The sequence below is a fragment of the Cuculus canorus genome, chromosome 14 (assembly GCF_017976375.1).
Source record: "Cuculus canorus isolate bCucCan1 chromosome 14, bCucCan1.pri, whole genome shotgun sequence".
Taxonomy (NCBI): Eukaryota; Metazoa; Chordata; class Aves; order Cuculiformes; family Cuculidae; genus Cuculus; species Cuculus canorus.
Window position 1 is genome coordinate 530,816 of NC_071414.1, and position 20,096 is coordinate 550,911.

Genomic DNA, 20,096 nt, shown 5'->3' on the forward strand with positions numbered 1-20,096 from the left:
AGGGACTCCAGGAAACCTGGGGAGGGGCTCTTGATCAGGGAGTGAAAGGGTGGGATGAGGGGGAGTGGTTTTCAGCTGAAAGAGGGGAGATTGAGGTGAGATCTTAGGAAGAAGCATTTTCCTGTAGGGGTCGGGAGGCGCTGGCTCAGGTTGTCCAGAGAAGTGGTGGCTGCCCCATCCCTGGAGGTGTTCAAGGCCAGGTTGGATGGGGCTTTGGGCAACATTATCCAGTGGGAGGTGTTTCTGCCCATGGCAGGGGGTGGAACTGGATGGGCTTTGAGATCCCTTCCAGCCCAGACCTTTCCATGATTCTATGATTCTATGAGCTATAGAGTAACTGAGATGAAGCCCTCCTTGAGGCTGTGACCCATCACATGGTTCTTCACATGAAGCTGAGTACTTAGTGCTTGAGAAGAGGTATCTGCATTATTTCTCTTCATGGTTGCATACAGCTCTGAGTGTGAAATCTTTACAGGTGTTTTTGCTTTCCGCTCTTCTTGCCGATGCTGCTCACAGCTCCTCTTCCATGTTGTAATACACTGCATTGCTCTCCTGAACTTGAACCTGTAACAACATCTCTTCTCTTCCCTCCATCCCATCATGTAACACCTTTTTCTCCCCTTCCTCCATGGGATTCCCCACCCATGAAGATCTCTCCATCCAGTGTTGCCACATGCTTCAGCCCATGTCACGATTTGTATGTGCTATGCCTGCTACAAGGCACACGGTGCTGTGTCAGGCCACCACATTAAAGGGACTGAAGTGAAAAGTCTCCTTTGAAGCCTGGAGCACCATCTCTATTTGCAATGTTGCCCCAGGCTGTGCCAGTGGTTCTGCCCAAAGGTGGAGTTGGTGCTTGTTGCCAGAAGGAAGTGGAAAGACCTGCTTAGCTCACACGTCGGTGCGTGGCCCTGCTGCCTTGCACAGGTTGATGGTGTGGCCAGAGCGATGTTCCCTGAGCTTGTGCTGGCTATGGGCAGGGCAATTCCTGCTGAGGGAAAAGCCTGCTTGGAAGTTGTATCCACACAGTCACAGGAGTGGATGATCCGCTGCTGTATCTCTTGAGGTTGCTGTGCTAATTGACAAAGTCTCTGCCGTAGAGACATCTCCTTGTCAGCTTTGTTGAGGGTGAAAAAGATCCTGCTCACCCTTTCAGCAGGGAAATGGCTTTCTCAGGGATGTTCTAGGACAGGGTCCACTTGAGGTTCAGTGCATCCAGGTTCTCAAAGGTCAGGCTGATACAAAGGAATGGTACCTTGTGCACATGAGGCTCATTATTGGACTCAATGATCCAGTGGGTCCTTTCCAACCTGGTGATTCTATGATGCTTCTCTGCAGTGGTTATGTTGCAGGAATCATAGGTGAGAAGGATGGGGTTGGTCCTGGCTTCCTCCCTCATTTCCGCTGTGACTCTGAGGAGGTGGCTGGCAGGCTGGGTTCACCAGTGGAGAGGCACTTGTCTAACATGGACAGTAACCCCCTCTCCCTTCCTCCTCACTGCTGTCCGTTTGTCTTCCTACAGGAGCTCCAGGAGCGGAATGGCTGAGATGCTCAGGGAGGTCCTTCCCTGCAGTCCATAATCTGGCTCTCCTGACCCTGGGCGGTGTCTGGTTTTGCTCAAGTCCCAGGTAGGGACGCTGGTGACTCCTTCTTCAGAGCATACCCTGCTTCTGTCACTGGAACAGCCCCAGTGCTCCCTCACTTGCCCCAGGCAGGACAATATAACCCAAGGGGCTGCAGGCAGCCTGAGCTGAGATGGTGCAGCTGAGCCCAAGCTCCATATTTTTCTGGGCTCTGGGCTTCAGCTTAGCACTGGTGGCACAGGTTGTTGCCTGTCTGTTCACCACCACCACTTTCATGTCCTCTACTCTTCCTCCTTTTTATCACCCCACATCCTTCCCTCATGTTGTTTCAGCTCTGTGATGTGGGAACCACCCTTGGAGGGCATGGCTGGTGGCTCTGGTGGAGACAGGACTGGGTGGTGGTTCAGGCTATCTGTTGTGGGGTTGTTTGAAGGAACAGCTGATCCCTGTGCCCTGAGCAGGAGCCGTGTTCACACTGGGACCCGGAAACGGAGACCATGCCTGAAGGCAGCCTCCCAGCATCACTCAGAAGGGTCCCATGCAAACTGGACAGGGCGTCACCTTTGTGGTACCACCTGCTCAGGAAGGCCTTACTTCATCTCCTCCTAGGTAATTTTCCTCTCTGAGACACCCCAAGAATGGCTCCCAACTGAGAAAATGGTGGGTTGCCCTGTCATTGCTGGCTGCCTTGAGAAGCCTCATCAGGGCTCAGGGAAGGGGCGATGTTTCCTTTCAAGCAGGATGGGCATGGGGTTCATCCTTGCATTTTCTGACTTCCTCTGCAGCATGAGACATGGTTTGGTTCCTAGGATCATCTCCCAAAGCTGCTGCTCTGGCAAAGCCTTAGTTCACTGGTTTTGTATCACTTGCTCTCCAGATGAGCCACCTCAGCATTGCGGAGGTCCCTGGTCTCCTCTAGTGCTTTAAGCATGATGGGAATGGGGACAGGTTGAGTCTGCCTTCATCTGGATGAAGCGTTCTCTGGACTGAGGGGCTCAGAGCTGGATATAGTGGCTTGTGCAGCTACTTCCCAACCTGTATCTCCCTTCTAGGGGATGTGGCTGAGCTTCTCATCCCTTTGTGGCTCTGTGATCAAGGATTGAACCCCTCTCCTCAAAAGACAAAACCTGCAGGCCTGCATTAGGAGAGCAAATCCCAGTGCTCCTCCTTTTTGCGAGTTGCAGCAGGTCCCTCTGGGCTCTGCTGATCAGCATGGAGCAGTAAAACTTGCCTCATCCCCAGTGACAGATATGCTTACACTTCACCAAATGCACTGAGAAGCCCAGAGAAAACGATGTGAGCTCAGTCACCTCTGTTTTCTCCTCCACTGTGTGAATGCTGTCTCTCCATCATTTTCTTGACAAGAACAAACTTGACCCAAATATTTTTTTCCTTTTAAACCTTTTCAAAATTCCTGAGATTGTAGGGAAATTCTCTCATACTCAATGAAACAGAAGGGTCTCAATTTTTTGTTTCAGTTTTTTGGTTCTGTGTTAACTTACAAGTCCAGAGTCAGAGCAGAAAGCTCAGTTCTTGCAGCATTTTTTTTCAACACTCAAGAGATTTTTTTTTAATCCAGTTCTTCAGTGGTTTCTGCACAAGTGCGTCACAAATCTAGGTAGGATTTAGCTGACCTATAATTGCAATTTTCAGCCAGAACAATTTTTCCAAAAAATTTCACATGGTTCTGGGAAAGAGTCTGAGAGGTTTGAAAGACGGGCAGAGGAGGTGCTCAGGGATCTAGTTTAGTAGTAGACAGGTACAGTTGGACTCAATGATCTCAAAGGTCTTTTCCAACCAAATGATTCTGTGACTCTATGATTCTAGGTGGAGAGGGGGCTCCCCGCAGCAACCTCCCACCTCCCTCTGGTACCTGAGATGGATGTGGGTGGTCTGGGGCCAGTTTGGAGAAACAGCCACATGCTGCTCTGTACAAAGCAAGACCTTGCCTTGTGTAATATCTTTATCCATGGTCTGAACAAGGGGATTGAGTGTTCCCTCAGTCCATTTGTAGACAACACCAAGTTGGGCTGGAGTGTTGGTATGCTGAAGGGCAGGGAGGCTCTGCAGAGGGGTCTGGACAGACTGACTGGCTGGACTGAGTCCAACAGGATGAGTTCGACAAGGCCAAGTGCCATGTCCTGCACTTGGGTCACAACAGCCCCATGACGCACTCTGCACTTAGGGAAGAGCAGCTGGAAAGCTGCCTAGCAGAGAAGGACCTGGGGGTGTTGGTCAACAGTGGCTGAACATGAGCCAGCAGTGGCCCAGCTGGCCAGAAGCAGCCTCCTGGCGTGGATCAGCCATGGTGTGGCCAGCAGGAGCAGAGAAGGGATCATTCCCCTGGAATTGGCACTGGTGAGGCTGCTCCTCGAATCCTTGGTTCAGATTTGGGCTCCCTGCTGCAAGAAGGACATTGAGGAGCTGGAGCTCCTCCAGAGAAGCTAACGGAGCTGGGGAAGGGTCTGGAGCCCAGGGGTTCTGGGAGTGACTGAGGAACCTGGGGCTGTTTTATCTGGAGAAGAGGAAGCCGAGGGGAGACCTCATCATTGTCTGCAACTCCTGAAAAGAGGAGCTTGTGGTGAGGTGGCTATGGTCTCCTCTCCTAAAGAACAAGTGATAGGATGAGAGGAATTAGCCTCAAGTTGTGTTAGAGGAGGTTTAGATTGGATAATAAGAAAAAATTCTTTACAGAAAGGGTGGTGAAGCCCTGGCAAAGGCTGCCCAGAGCAGTGGTGTACTTTCTGTCCCTGGAGACATTCAAAAATTGTGTGGTCGTGGCACTTCAGGACATGGTTTAGTAGGCACGATGGGGCTGGGCTGACAGTTGGACTGGATGAACTTGGAGGTCTTTTGCAATCTTATTGATTCCACGTTTCTATGATCTGCTGACCGTAGCATCCCCCACAGCAAGCCCTGTTCCTGCTTGCAGAGGTCTCTGTCCACACTGTGCATGGCCACTGGATGTTGTCCTGGTGTTGGACACACAAGGATACAGGAGAGGATGGCACTTTCTCCCTATTGCGAGTCTCAAAGCTGGGTTGCTCCCCACCGCAATTCCTAGTGGATGAATCTCTCAGACCTGGATGAGGTCTGCACTCACAGCACGACACAAGGCACCGCTCCCAAGACAGATCTTACCCGAGGTGGGGCTCTGCTCCTGCCAGTCTCTTCGTGGGCACTGGGTGCCCAGACTGGAAGTGGATAGAGGCGCACTGGAACCCCAGAATTTTTGGCAGTCTCTAGGAACAAAAGCAACCAGGCCATAGACACAGCCTGCCCAAGCAGACACAGGCATGCAGGGAGCAGAAGTGGGTTCTGGCCAGAAGGGGATACATGAGGCATAGAGATCCTGCTAAATTAAAACTACGCGTTTGCCTTTGCTGGTAGGATGGAAGCTGGGGGAGCAGGCGAGAGGAAAGTGAGAAAGCTTATTTATTATAATTAGATTATGAGGCCCCAAAGGCTTCAGACTCATAAAAAAATGAAATGATTTTTGTAATTGAGGATGGGGTTTCTGCCAAAAGCTGCTTTAATGAGTATTTAGGGCTTTATCATAAGTTAGCAACTCCAGGCGAGGGCAGCTGCTCAAGCCACCCTGACCAGAGTCCTGTGCTGCCCAAGCTGGAGCCAGGAGCGTTGTTCTGCCTGCTGAGGAAAGGGCACCCTTTGTCCTCTCAACGCTGTTTATCCAGGGGTTGGTATCTCTCACCATTGCAGTTCTCTTTCCTCCCCAGGTCCCAGGAGGCAGATTTCTCATTGCACAGGCAGGGAAACTGAGGCAGCACATAATTATAGGTTGGTTTTCCTCCCAAAAGTAGAGACAATTGATTTGCTGCAGCAGCTGAGGATGGCTCCTTCCTAGGGGCTGGTGGGATTGGTGTGGACACTGCTCATCCATGGCCTTGTTACGGCCTGATGGTGTCCTTGAGCTGAAAGAGGGGAGATTTAGATGAGATCTTAGGAAGAAATTTCTAACTGAGCTCTCACGAGAGCAGAGCAGAGGGGCAGAATCCCCTCCCTCTCCCTGCTGGTCCCTCTGCTTTGGATGTAGCCCAGGACACAGTTGGTTTCTGGGCTGCAAGTGCATGTTGACAGCTCAAGAGAGGAAGGACGGGATGTAATCGAGAGGGACCTGGAGAAGTGGACCTGTAAGAACCTCATGAGGTTCAACAAGGCCAAGTGCAAGGTCCTACACCTGGGTCAGGGCAATACCGGATTTCAGTACAGGATGGGAGATGATGTGATTGACAGCAGCCCTGCCGAGAAGGACTTGGGGGTGCTGGTTGATGAAAAGCTCAACATGAGCTGGCAACATGCGCTCACAGTCCAGAAGAGCGATGATGACTTGGGCTGCATCAAAAGAAGCATGGCCAGCAGGGCGAGGGAAGGGCTTCTGCCCCTCTATTCCACTCTTGTGAGACCTCACCTAGAGTATTGTGTCTGGTTTTGGAATCCTAACCATAAAAACCATATGGAACCTTTGGAATGGGTCCAGAGGAGGCTACAATGATGATCCAAGGGCTGGAGCGTCTCCCATACAAGGACAGGCTGAGAGAGTTGGGGTTGTTCAGCTTGGAGAAGAGAAGGCTCTGAGCAGACCTTGTAGCAACCTTCCAGTACCTGAAGGGGCTCCAAGAAACCTGGGGAGGGACTTTTTACAAAGGCTTGTAGTGATAGGACGAGGGAGAATGGCTATAAACTGGATGGGGGCAGATTTAGACTAGACATAAGGAAGAATTTCTTCACCATGAGAGTGGTGAGGCTCTGGCCCAGGTTGCCCAGGGAAGTCGTGGATGCCCCATTCCTGGAGGTGTTCAAGGCCAGGTTGGATGGGCCTTGGGCAGCCTGATCTGGTGGGAGGCGTCCCTGCCCATGACAGGGGCTTGGAACTGGATAATAATTATGATCCCTTCCAACTCTATGATTCTATGATTCTCATCCCCCGGCACCCAAAGTCCTCCTCAGGGCTGCTCCCAATCCCTTCTCTGCCCAGTCTGCATTTGTGCTCGGGATTGCCGTGACCCAGGTGCAGGACCTTGCCCTTGGCCTTGTTGAAATTCATAAGGTTCGCACAGCCCCACCTCTTCAGCCTGTCCAAGTCACTCTGGATCCATCCCTTCCCTCCAGTGTGTCGCTCACACCAACCACATGGCCTGATGTCACTGGCAAACTTACTGAGAGTGCCCTCAGTCCCACTGTCACCTGCAGAAGAGCCTCTGCTATAGAGAGCCTCTTTCTGCAGCCCCCTACATGCTGGTGACCTGCCACTGCTCTGTCCCACCTGAGAAACGAAGCCTCCTCCCTTCCAAACCCTGCTGTCTCCTCATTAAACCCACCAGCTCACCAGCTTCCCCGTGCCCCCCATCGGAGGAACCTGCGAGAGCTGGGGCACTCAGCTGTTCTTACCTGGCATGCCTTGAGCCCAGCAGTGGAGGACAGGAGAGCTAACACCTGGCTTTCAAAACAGGAAAACTCACCTGCACGTCAGTTCAGCCCTGGGTTTTAGGCTCCATCTGATTAAAAGTTGTTTTGACAGGATTAAGGCAGGTAATGAAAGGTTTTAATACACTGCTCATCCCATGTTACAGGCAGTATTTCTGAGGTGCTCAGAAGCACCGAAAGCCTCCACTAATAATTTATTAACCCTTTATGAACGATTTATAAATTTGCTTTATAATAAAGCATGATCTCCTCATTTTCACCCCTCCTTCCCCCTTCCATTGGGTGATGCTTGGTGTTGGCCCTTTGCTCCTCACAGGCAGCTGCCAGCCCCTTGAACAGCATCCATGTCCCCTGTGGCCATGGAGCCCATCTTGTATCACTTCTGTCTTGGATAGTGCCTGCTCCTCCAGGTCCTTTCCAGTGTCCATGCCGTGCACAGCACCTGAGCACTGTGCAGGGGTGTTTGATGCATGTACTGCTAGGACCTGCCTCTGGCATGGCACCTTGCAGTGTGAGGCATGGGACACTGGGATGGGCATTGTTCCTCACCCCCAGATCATAAGAGTTTCTTAAAAAAGAAAGAGATTTCTATCCCAGACCTTGGGAGCTGCCTCCTTTTGCCACTCCCAGGTGTGGTATTCTCCAGGCTTCCTCTGCAGGCTTTTCATTTTTGTGTGCAGCATGAGGGAGAGTTGGGGGTTCCAGTGTGGCTTCAGGAGGCTTGGATTCAACATGCACCCAGTGTGAGAATTGTGTTAATATCACCAGGAGGCAATTCTGCTTTGCTTGGTGGGACTCTTGGACCTGGAGCAGAGTACCAACCCCAGGTGAAGCACAGGAGACTTGGCTGCGTGTCGTTCCAGCGAAATCACAGCGTGACAGCGACACCTAAAATGCAGATGTGCTACTATACTGCCATCGGACTGGGAGAGGAGGAAAGTGGCCACAAAATTCTAGCAGCTCCTGGTAGATGTAGGGATGTTCTGGAGCAGAAACCTGTGCTTTGGTGACCTGGATTGTTTTAAGTAAGCACAATGGCAGGGAATCCACTGCTCTCCAAATAAGAGCAAGCTGTAAGTAGTGCACCTTGGAGGCACTGTGCCTTTAAGTGTGCGTGCTATCACAATCAGTGATCCCCAGTCTCAGACATACAACATGCAGCTTGCACAGTCGTCACAGGCTGTGTGCTCCCACGGCAAGGCTGGCTGCCGCTTCGGTCGCTCCGCTATGTCATTAGGCCATCTGATGAACCCGGCTGCACGGCATTCACCTCCTGAAACATTATTTCATCTTTACAAAGCGCTTATTTCTGTCAGTCCCCTCTGACCTCTCTGTGCACCAGTGGTGACTCGGTCCAGGATGTAATTCATCAGTTCCCAAACTCATTGCCTGAAGCCCCAATGTAATCATGTCTAAGGAGCAGGAGAAAAGCCCAGAGAACTCTATCCTTTAAAAAAAGCCCTGCTAAGAGGCAAAACGACCTGGTGTAGCAACCATCCTGGAGCCTTGTCAAAAGGTCTAGTGCAGTGTGTCTTGCGTGTTGGGAGATAAGGAAAGCCTCTGGATCCAAGATGGGATTCACTTCAGGGCATGGTTTAGCAGGCACAGTGGTGTTGGGCTGACAGTTGGACTAGACAGACTTAGAGGGCTTTTCCAACCTTAATGATTCTACTATATTAAGAGCAGGTGTACATAAAACAGTGCACTGTCCTGAGGCAATAATGTCAATGTAATGGTGCTTTTTCCTCTTATAATTCCCCGAGGGAGAAGAAATGACCCTCTCTCTGTAAAGCACCTTTACATTAGCGTCAGAACACGCCTGTTAGAGCTATAGTCCTTCATCGGGAAATGATGCTCCTATTGGCATGGTTATCCAGCACATCCATTAGGGGCAGACCAAGGCTCTGCAGAGGAGCTGCAAAATGGCTACATTTGCCGTAGGATTTTCTAGGAAACATGCTCATTTTTCAAAGCAACTCAGCTTCAAGCAACTCAGCACTGCAGGGAGTGCAGGAAAAGGGTGATGGGGGACGGTTTTCAGATGAAAGATTGAGAGAGACCTTAAGAAGAAAAGTTTTGCTGTGCGGGTGGGGAGGCCCTGGCTCAGGCTGCCCAGAGAAGCAGTGGCTGCCCCATCCCTGGAGGTGTTCAAGACCAGGTTGGATGGGACTTTCAGACACGTGATCCAGCTGGAGCTGTCACTGCCGTGGCAGGGATTTGGAACTGGGTGGGCTTTGAGATCCCTTCCAACCCAAATCATCGAATGCCTGTTTTTCTCTTCCTTAAAGGAGGGTTCTCTCCCTGGTCCTCCTACTTCCACAGCATCTATCTCACTTACACTAATTCCATCAAGTTGTTCTTTGTGGTTGCCTACAAATAGAGGACTTGCCAGTCTGCCTGCATGAATATGGACCTTGCCCTTAGCAGATGAGTGCTATGTGAAGGGAGATTTCACGCTCTCACCCACAAATAAGGAGTCATCTGGTGTTGCAGAGTGTGCTGCATGTCATCTTTGGCCACCAGCATCTGAGTTTGAAACAGCTGTCTCTGATATTAGCACCCTCAAAAGGCTAATTGTTCTCTTCCAGCTTTCCCAAGAGCTTTGGGAGATGCTCAGGAAGACCTTGTTCCCTGCAGTGCTCTCTGGATCACACTGAGGTCCCAAGCCCAGCCATCTCTGCACGTTTCTGTGCATCTGGACTCCTGCTGCATCTGGTCTCCATATCCCTTGGGCTGGAATCCATTTGTCTTCAAATAGCTTGTCTATCAACTTCTTTGGACAGAGCATCTTGGTAAAGACCTAGTGTGTTCCTCGTCCTCTGTCAGGAAAGGATTTCTCCTGCATCCCCAAATGAGATTTTTATTGATAGGTAGTGGTGTGTCTTAAAACTGCAGTTCTTTCTTTGCTGCTGGTCTCTATCACGCTGGATGTCTTTCCTAGTGGGAAGCAGGAAGGGCTTGCCTGCTGCCCCCTGAAATCTTGCTAAGGTCTTGCAGCAAGGTGTTGTACAGGTTTAGCGCAGACGGCATGGCAGGAATTTCCTTTCCTGGGGTCTGAGTCAGCTGCCAGCCCTGTTTTATTATTTTGAATACTGAGAGAATGTGAGGGGGGAGGATCAAAGCAAAGGGAAGAAAAAAGAGGGGAAGAAGGTTGTTTGCATTTATAGATTAAGAGAAGCACTTACACTGCTTGTGGACTTGTACAGAAGGTGACCCTGCCTGTGGGGAAAGCCGGGTTTTAATTATTTCCGTCACAATGCTGGATGGAGCTGAGAGGAAAGGCCCCATAAACAACCTGCCTTTATAATACAACTGACAGACAACCAGGACAGAAGGGCAGTTTACAGCTGCCTGAACTAAAACGTCTCCCTCAAGAGAAAGTGAGCACCTTAGCAAACAGGCAGAGGTGAGGATGGAGTCAGCTCTGAGCTGAGCTAAGAAACCCTGCTGTTCACAACCAGAGAGATGAGGTTTGTCTGGAAGAACCCTTTGGAAAACTCCTGTCTTGAACAACATGGACTGATTGTGAGCTGTTTGTTCTGCACTAACAGAGTTTGAGGTGCTGGGACCACCTGCTGCCCAGGTAGGCACCTTGGTCTCAAAGCTCTCCTCTGAGCTGTGGAGCTGCCTGGTGATGGAATGCTGGGGCACAGAAAGCCTCTGCCCCTTTTTCCCTGCCTTTGCTCACATGCCAGGGATCCTTGCACATGTGGGAATCGTTTTGTGTCTGATCTGCAGGCTCATGGTCTTGAGATCCTGCAGCAAAAGAACACCTTGGCCAGATGCTCTTAGTTGGGAGCATCATCTTGGAGAGGTAGGGGGGACAGTCCTGTGGGTGTTGTCCTTCTCATCCTTCTCCCAAGGTGCAGTAAGAATTTGCCCTCCCTCTCAGAAGGCTCCTGCTTCCCTCTGAGCCGTGGGAGGATTCCTTGGGATTGCAGTGGGTTTCTGTAGGCAGAGCCCACCAGGAGTTCTGTGAGTTCTCCAAGGGGGTAAAAATCGGTTGTACAGGAGTGGGGATCTAAGTGTCAGACTGACCCCACTCTCTGCTCTATTGCGGATGGGACCTTTGTCCTTCCATAGGAAAACCTGGAAGCTCTGGATGGGGTTTTAAAGGAGCCTATTCCAGGAAGATTACAGACTCAACAGGCTGTCTAGAATTAGAGGGGTGTTCAGGTCCATGTTCATCAGTCTCTTGTACCTTCTCTTTCAATCTCATGCTTCTTCTGTGAAAAACGTAAGCTCACCGTCCTTATCTTTTGGGGAAGCCTATCTTTTGGTGGAAGCTTAAAAGAACCATCTACCAGCCTCCCAACATCACCAAGTGATGGGGCAGTCCAGGCTCTCACCTCCATAAGCCTGAGACTGGGACTGTTTCCCCTGTGAAAAGACCAGTCAGATTTGCATGATGCGTGCATGGGGCTGGAGGATGGATCGGTGCACACAGTGCTGCTTGGCCAAGTTGTCAGACCTAGGAAAGGAATTCAGGGAAAACGCTAAGTATATTAATTTATTGCCCCCGCCCCCTCCGCCTCCCTTTGCATAACTGCAGAAGAGTGCAAACAGAAAAGCTGTTAAAGATTTTAAGAGTCAGTTTTAATTTTTTCTATAAGCAAAAACCTTCCATTGTTTCCCCAAAATGAAGCTTTGCAGGAGTTGTTTGGGTCTGACTGTGTACTGATTGCTCTGGGGACTCTAATAAATGTTCAAAAAAAGGACCTGTAGGATTTGAGTTCATGAAAAGGTATGTTCCATGCACAGTGATTGCTAATTACCCAAACGCTCTTTTAGCATGTGACTGGTTTCTTCTGGTCTGCAGGATGTGTTTTACCCCTGGCCTCTTTTCTCCGTTGGCAGCAAAGGACACAGGCCCAGCAGTCGAAACCATCAGTGCTGGATGGAAGCCACTGGGACTGTATATTGCCCATAAGTACTGACCGTCAGTGCCCAGGGACTCTATAAAACATAACACCAGCACCACTGAGTGCTCATATTGCCTTGTTGAGGCATGTTTCCTTTCAGCCCAGGTGAGCACTGGCATGCAGCAGCACCTAGCCAGGGGAGCTGCCACCCCGGTTCTGGCTTGGGCAGGTGGTCCTGTTGGCTCTCACTGATGGCTCCCTGAAGCCTGGGCTGGGGCTGCCACAGCACTGTACTGGCTCTTGTCCACTTGAAGTCCCTTGCAGACAGCAAAGCTTGGGGATGTGAATCAGAGAATCCTAGAATCCCTAGGTTGGAAAAGACCTTTGAGATCGAGTCCAACCATACTTGTCCAATACTAAATCGTATCCCTACGCACTTCATCTATCCATCTTTAAACCCCTCCAGGGATGGGGACTCCACCACCTCTCTGGGCAGCCTCTGCCAGTGCTTGGGAACCCTTTTGGTGAAGAAGTTTTTCTGAATGTCCAATCTGAACATCCTCTGGTGCAGCTTGAGGCCATTCCCTCTCATCTCATCTCGTGGGTAGGAGTAGAGAGTGTCCAGACCTGACCCTACAGTGGGGTGAAAGAAACAACTCTCTGTGGCCAACTCTACAGTGTCCAACTCTCCATGGAACAATTCTCTACTGGTCACCGCTACGTGGCCAACCCTCCATGCAGGAAGCCATGAATGCCAAACTGGAGGGGGAAGGCAGAAGGAGGGTTCTTGGGTTTTTTTCAGAAGGTATTGTGTTTTTTTAAATTGAGGGACTTCCAGGCATGGCATCTGACCACCCCAGCATCCCCCTTATCCCTGGGCAAACAAGAATGAGGGGACCTGGCAGCACCTGCCAGCATGTAGATTTGTTCCCAGAGAGAATCGGACATGTAGAGGTGTTGCGTGGAGAGCTGTCTATGGAGAGTTGGCCACAGAAAGTTGTCCTAGTCCTCTTGGTGGGTGTCCAGTCCCTCTCTATACGGAGTGCATCTCTCACTCTTTCCAGCCCTCCCTGGGCTCAGAGCAATGCTCATCTACCAGGTTTCCAGGAGCAAGTGAACTACAAGTTCGAGTGATTTGCCTTGGCTCAGACAGGCTGTTGCAAAACAGGGAACTGAAGGATTGGATGGGTTTCTCAAGTCACAGGCAAAGACTGTGACCAAAACTGCCAGAATCCATCTTAGACCACTCCAGGCAGATGGATCCCATCTGGATCTTCAGACAGAATACTGTGGGGGCTACAAGCAGTTGCACATATCACATCTTAGTTGTTATACAGGATGGATAATGTAGTCACAGATGCCCTCCGCTAGATGTTGGAGGAATTCTTCTGGTGCATCCAGCCGGTGCTGAGAGCACAAGGGAAGGGATTTATAGAGTAGAGTCAAAGGTAGCATAGTCAGAAGAACAGTAAGGGGAGAACAAAGCATCCCTCAATCATTCTCTGTCTGAGAACTCAATCCAGCCCTGCCATGACACTCCAGTCTTCAGCAGAGATGTTGCAGGTGAGCTCGGTGTCATCAGGGACAGCCTCATGTGCAGAGCAGAGGGCGTCAGTTTGGTGCTGTATAAACCTTTGGTATGCCCACATTTTAAGTTCACTATGCACTGATGCTTCCCTGTCTCCAGACTGTAATAGAGTAATGGAAGTAATAGAGTTGGAGAACATCCAGGGAAAGGGACTCAAAATGCTCAAGGGGCTGGAGAAACTGTCTTGTGAGAGCAGGCTAAGAATAAAATCCTGGAGAGAAGAGGCTGTGAGACGATATGATTGAGGTCATCTAAATCCTATAAAGACAAGCCTGCAGCCCATGAGAGAAATGAATGAGGATTTTCACAATGAGAATGGCAAAAGGTTTTTATTTTCAGCCATGTTGAAAGGGCAGAGGGCAAACCAGAGTCATAAGAAGGAGGACATACACTTCGAAAAGAAGAACCATGGCTACAATCTCTCCATCCCTCTACGAGTTTGCCTTCTGAACTAAACCTCGTTTTCCCCACACACGCGCCCTCCACCAGGGTAATGTGTTGCACCTGCATTTGGTAAATTCATTGAGCTGGGTCATGAAAGCACATCTGTTCCTGTTAACCAGCCCAAGAATGGACGGGATCAACAGTGGGGAGATCAAATAGCCATGTGGTGTGTTTTGTTGGATGGGAACACAGAGCACGTGGTTTATCACAACAGAGGATGTTGCTGTAGGCATTTTAGCCCAAGGAAGTCAAGGGCTCTCTCCAAGAAAAGTGACCAAGGGAATTTTTAAGCTCTTATCCAAGCCAGATGTCCAGAAAAACATATTCAGCTCATTAGTGTTTACCTCTCTAAGAAAAGCAGTAGGCAGTCATAGCAGAATGGGCTGTAAGGCAGATGGGGACGAGGCCCAGCTGTAGCTGTATGTGTCGGTGGTGTCTGCATGTCTGCATGGCATGGTTTGTGTCCAGGAAAAGCGCCAAGCAGGAAACATCTGCCTGTCGCGTCTTTCTGGACTCTGCTGAAGAACTCTCCCCTCCATGAACGCTGCTGCCCAGAATTGCTTTTTGGTCTCTCAAAAAGAGGACTGTGTCTTTCAGAAATCAGTGACTTCAGAAATCTGCAGGGGCCTGGAAATGGGTCTTGCGTTTGGTGATGGCCGATGAATGAGGTGTGAAGGTGGTGCCTCCTGCCCCGAGGATGAAAATAACATAGAAGGAGCAGGATTCAGAGTTTCTGAGATGTTTTCCCGTGTGTGGCACTGGAGGTACTTCAGAGGATGGAGATGCTGAAATGCTCATGACTGGATGTATCTATACTATATCCACGTTGCACTGAGTGAATCCCATCCTGTGAGGTTTTCTCAGGCTGTCCCACAGCCTCTGCCTGCAGCACCATAAGGCAGAACTTACCCTGGGCTGGAGTAACCCCAGGCATTGGTATGACCTGAAGATTTACTTCTGTTGTAGCTGCTTTGCTGAAATTCCCCATATCAGGGGTATGCGGTGAAGGTGAAGTGCTTACAGGGCTGCGGTACAAAGGCACAGCCAGCAGCTTGGGGCAGGAGAGTCTTTCCTTCTGTAAAGAGCTTGTGAAACCACATCTGGACACAATCTCTGGTAGTAGACCTCCAAGTATAAGAAAGAAATATGCAAACTGAAGCTGATCATAAGACTACACATGCCTCCACATGTCAGCGTGTGTTCGTTGAGGCCAAGGGGCTAGTGGAACTTGAGTGGCAGCACAGATACCTCCTGTCTTTCCCTTCATGACAGCCTGTGCACCAGGAGAAAATATGGCCCAAGCTGCTGCTGTGCTCCCTGCCTGGTTTGAGCACTCGCAAGTACTGACTTGTCCCTGTCAGCGCCAGGACCTGGGCAAGGGCTACAACAGCCCTTCTTGGCACTGCCATCGCCGTAGGTCCATGGCGATGCTCTGGCTGAGGCCACCTTCTACAATTTTGCTGAATGGCCCAGAAGGATCAGTTCTGCTCTGCCCTGCATCTTCTAAACTTGCAGCCTGCAGACAAGGTGCCAGCGCCCTCCTTCCCCTCAGATCTGCACCCCAGCATATCCCAGGGCAGAGCAGCCTGCCTTGCCTCTCCTTCTGCTTTCTGACATCCCTTCATGCCCTCCTGCTTTCTGATCTTGGCTCTGAGGTTGTCAGATAGGATCTGCTCTCTTCCTCCTTCACTCCCAGCACCATGGGAGCTGTCTTTCTGTTCTGTATCGTACCTGTGTCTCCTGCTCACCCCCTGGCCATCCTTCCAGTGCCAGAGTGAGGACAAAGCTCGTGAAGGAGCTGCTGCCCCAACTCCACCAAGCCTGAGGGAATGGGGTGTAGAGCAGCAAGGCAAACCAAGCCTGCAGCATGAAGGAGCCCAGCTCAGGGTGAGCAAGAGGAAAAGCTCATGCTCCACTAAGCAGCAGGATTCTTCTCTAAGCCTTCCTGTGTCTCAGCAGCCAAACAGTTACACAAAACTGAAGGGGGAGCCTTTCCAGTTCCTAACGCAAGGAAGAAAATTAAAAATAAATCATTTCCCACCAGCCATTCAGCTTCAACAAAAGCTGGGAGACTTCCAGAGCCAGTCCCTGAAAGAGCCGCTGTGTGGTTTCCAACCCCTCAAACAATCAAGGCAAACTTTGCTGCATCTCTGTCCAGGCTCTTTGGGACTGCTACTTTTCTGCAGCGGGTGCCAGCCTGGCTTCACTGGCCCCACTGCCATCCAGCCGTCATCCCAAATGAAGTGATGGGGAATTTCTGCTCTACTTCCCCTCCAGCCAGCCCTGCCCCGTCTTCGTGTGCCCCAGGCTCTGTGCAGGACATCATAAGGGCAGAGTGGGGCTGGAGCAGGGACTTGGTTGCTGTCCTCCATTGCTGTCCCATCGCACTGGGCTGCTGTTCCTGGGATTCTGATAATTGAAGCAAGCAGATGTCTTGCTTGGACCTGGCATGCAAGAAAGGGCAGCATCATAGGGGAACAAGGGCACAAGGGATGGGATCCTCTGTCCCTTCCTCTTCCACCTTGCAGTGGAAACATCAACCCCAGTAGTGGGGAGAAGATGGAAAGGCTATGGTTAGCACTGGATCATGGATCCCTTGGCTTCCCCTAGCCTTTCGTACAGCAGCGATAGTGTCTTTCCGGCATGAATCCATGTTCTCCTGTTAAAGTGGGCCTTAGAGAGCTGGTCCAGTCCAAATCATGAAACTGCAGCTTAACAACTATTTACAACTCAGCAGGGCCACAGGGGCCATCAGTGTGAACAGTCCTGGCTGGAACATATGCCAGGTCATTCCCTTTTCTTGCCAGCCTCTCTTTTGTATGCTAAATCCACATTGCACTTGCTGGAGGCTGGGGGCAGTGAATGTGCAGGGGATGCCCACCCTACCCACAGAACCTACAGAAGCAGCAGTCACTTGAGACGATGTCTGAGCTTGCAGAAAGGGCAGTACTTAAGGTTGTATAATAATACACTGGTGGGACCCATCTATCACCTTCCAGACCTTACCTTTTGCCAGAAAGCACTTTGGAAAGCAGAAGCAAAAAGAAACAAGCAGGGACATAGGGAATACCAGCCTGAGGTCCAACTCGCCCTCCTGTCTGCCAGGCTGCCAACCTCTTTGGGATAAATGGATTCCTTTCCCCAGAGTTACAGTGTGTCCTCTCCCTGGTTGAAGCTGTGGTTGCTTTGGGCCAGAGACAGCTGCACATTGGTGCTTTCTCAGAGTTAATAGAAGCACATTAAGAGACCATCTTTGGACTCTGTCTAGCATAAATAGCCTTCCAACCCTTTGCTGGAAGCACGTGTGGACAGTTGCAACCAGCTGCTCTTTGGTTGTCTTTCTTTTGAGTCCAAGTTGTGGTATCACAAGTTGTATCCTTCTCCCTTTGCCCATGTACCTACCCCACACAGCTGGGGAAGGCAGCAGTTCACAGACGAGCCCTGTCACATTGAGCTCTCTCATGAGGCTGTAGAGTGGGAGACCTCCTCTGAGACTCATGTGGGGCACGCTGGACAGGCTGCACAGTCTAGCAGAGCAGGAGTCAGTTTGTGACTTCAGTATGAGGTATCAACATGGGAATGGAGCCACAACACATTATAACCCAACCTCACAGTTTCTCTGAAGATTCTGGAAAGCCTCAGCCACCCGTAACCTGGGTGTTCTTCTAGTGACTGTTGCCACCAGCATAAATGAAGTAGGTAGGGAATTGCTGGGTAATTTGTCATGCTTTGATATACACTCAGCTTGCCTGCAGACTTCAGGTCCACATGACAGTCTCGATCCATGCGCATGCAACAGAGTGTGGATCAACAAGAAACATATGCATCTCAGAAGGGTCAAGAGACTGTAAGAGGCCTGGATTTCTCTTCCTGGCTCTACTCAGACCGATACAAGCTGGGAGCTGGAAGTCTTCCTGGCTCAGCAATGTCTGTGCATGCATCCTCCTAGGCCCTCCCCCATGCTTCTTCTCCAGCAGGAACCCAGACCAAGGAAGAACACGCCTATGTCTTTAACTATTGACTCCTCAGGCTTCTATGTCCCTTCTTCCAGACCATAGATGTCCCAGTTAGACTTCCCACAGGGTAAAACAGAGCAGGTGTAATGCAGTAATTTCTACGTAATGACAGAAATGTTAATTTGTTTTTAGATATTAATAATAGAAGTTGTTTAGAGTTGGGAAAGCTGGATGGGACATCACACTTACTGAGGTCTGCCAACTTCTCTTACTCAGAACTGTCTCCTAACCACACTTTCCTGTTTTCTAGTTGCAATATAGCTGTGCCAAGCTTTAGCTATTGGGCTGGAATTTCGCTTGGGTGGTGTCTGGTTCCTACTTGAGTGTTTGGATGGATGGCAAAGAGGTGGGGAGTTGCAGCCCAAACTGTTTGGCTGGTTTTAATAAAATTGGACTTGAAAAAGCCACATTATTCATCTTGTGTCAAGGAAAAAGCCTGAAAGTTTGGAAAAGTTCCTCCAAACATTTGAGCATTGGCTGTGTGCTGCATATCTGTGTTATGCCTTCACTCTGGGAAACTAAAAAATCAGCCCATGTTGGGCTCTCAGGACCACTCAAGATTTACAGTGTGATCATGCTCAGAACAGCCTTCGTAGTTTTGCAGGTAAATCCCTTGCAGATGCTGCATTGACTCGACCCGGCTGTCAGTACATGACAGACCACACACCCAGGACTGGTTTTTTGCCCTGGATTTGGTGGGACAGACTTGCAGGTCTTTCCTTTTAATTTCGGATGGCAGAAGAACAAGCAGGAGGAGACTTGGCCCTTATGTGCGAACCTGAGGAATGTCCCAGGGGCTTGTTTTGACTTCCCTTTGGAGGGCTCAACTCCTGTGGTTGGGATGCTGGCCTGCAGGACACTTGCTGGTGTCCCAGGAAGCTTAGCCTGGCTTTTGTCTTGTCAGAGGCTCTCTGGCTAGGGGAGAGGCTGAAGACCCATGAGGGCAAATCCAAAAGAATGTGTAAGCAGATACCTCCACAGAGACTTGAGACAGATATCTGCTGCCAAGTTCCTTCATGGGCTCCTTCCAGCCATTGGAGAGCAGGTGGCCCATCTAGGGCCTGATCCATCCATTCTGAGGTAGACCTTCAACACCACACAGGCAGTGATGCCCTGTCTGGCTGTCTCCATACACTCTACAGCAAGCCTGGCCTGCTAGCTCAGGCGTCTGTCTGGAGATGACACACCATCTGTTGTGACCAGACAGGCTCCTCCAGCCTGTGGTCACCTCATAAAGAGGCATCACTGTTCCTGCCCGCCTGCACTGTACAACATGCTCTGCTAGGTCACTATATAAATGATTTTAATAGTTCAGAATTGCTTACAATTAACTCAAAGACTCCTGTCCTGGCTCTTGGTTTGTTCGTGGGGCTGGGGAGGACTTTTCAGGGGGGATCCATCTGTAACACAGGTGCCTCCCTCTAAGGATCCAGTGGGTGGGATTAGACATTCAGTGGGCTCATCATCAAGTTTCTCCTGACACCTGTAACCATGTAGTTCCTTTGCTCTGCTTTAATTGGTAGGGGGCGGGGACACACTTCATAAAGAAAGAAGTCAGAAACCCTTTCCAAGGTTGGAAAAAACCTTTGCGATCATCAGGTCCAGCTGTACCTGTCCACTACTAAATCATATCCCTAAGCACTTTGTCTGCCCATCTTTTAAACACCTCCAGGGATGGGGATTCAACCACCTCCCTGGGCAGCCTCTGCCAGTGCCTGAGAACCCTTTTGGTGAAGAAATTTTTCCTGTTGTCCAATCTGAACCTGCCCTGGAGCAACTTGAGGCCATTCCCTCCTATCACCTACCTCTTGGGAGAAGAGACCAGGACCCACCTTTCATGAAGTTGTAGACAGTGATAAGTTCTCCACTCGGCCTTCTTTTCTCCAGGCTGAACAACCCCAGGTCCCTCAGCTGCTCCTAATAAGTCTTGTTCTTCAGTCTCTTCACCAGCTTTGTCGCTCTTCTCTGGACACACTCCAGGACCTCAATGCCCTTCTTGTAGTGAGGGGCCCAAACCGGAACCCAGGAGTCAAGGCGATGCCTCACCCATGCAGTGCTCTGCAAAGAACGTGCCGTGGGGTGGGTCTGAGAAGCAGCCTTATATGGGGTAGCAGCAGATTGGCATGAGGTGGGTGGGGTGCTCCTCTCTGGCCTTGTT

At 50.4% G+C, this 20,096-nt stretch overlaps 1 protein-coding gene across 7 annotated transcripts in view; it reads left to right on the forward strand.

The window, feature by feature from the left end:
* PSD2 (pleckstrin and Sec7 domain containing 2) overlaps positions 1 to 20,096 on the forward strand; it is a 98,418-nt gene that overhangs the window by 26,256 nt on the left and 52,066 nt on the right. For 4 of the 7 annotated variants that reach the window (XM_054079666.1, XM_054079671.1, XM_054079672.1 and 1 more), the window contains exon 2: positions 1,523 to 1,628. The exons of 2 other annotated variants lie outside the window; for them this stretch is intronic. The gene's annotated coding sequence lies outside the window, so the exon portion shown is untranslated. Of the gene's footprint in view, positions 1 to 1,522; positions 1,629 to 18,164; positions 20,018 to 20,096 lie in introns of those variants that run through there. One more of the 7 variants, XM_054079669.1, reaches the window with a different exon arrangement.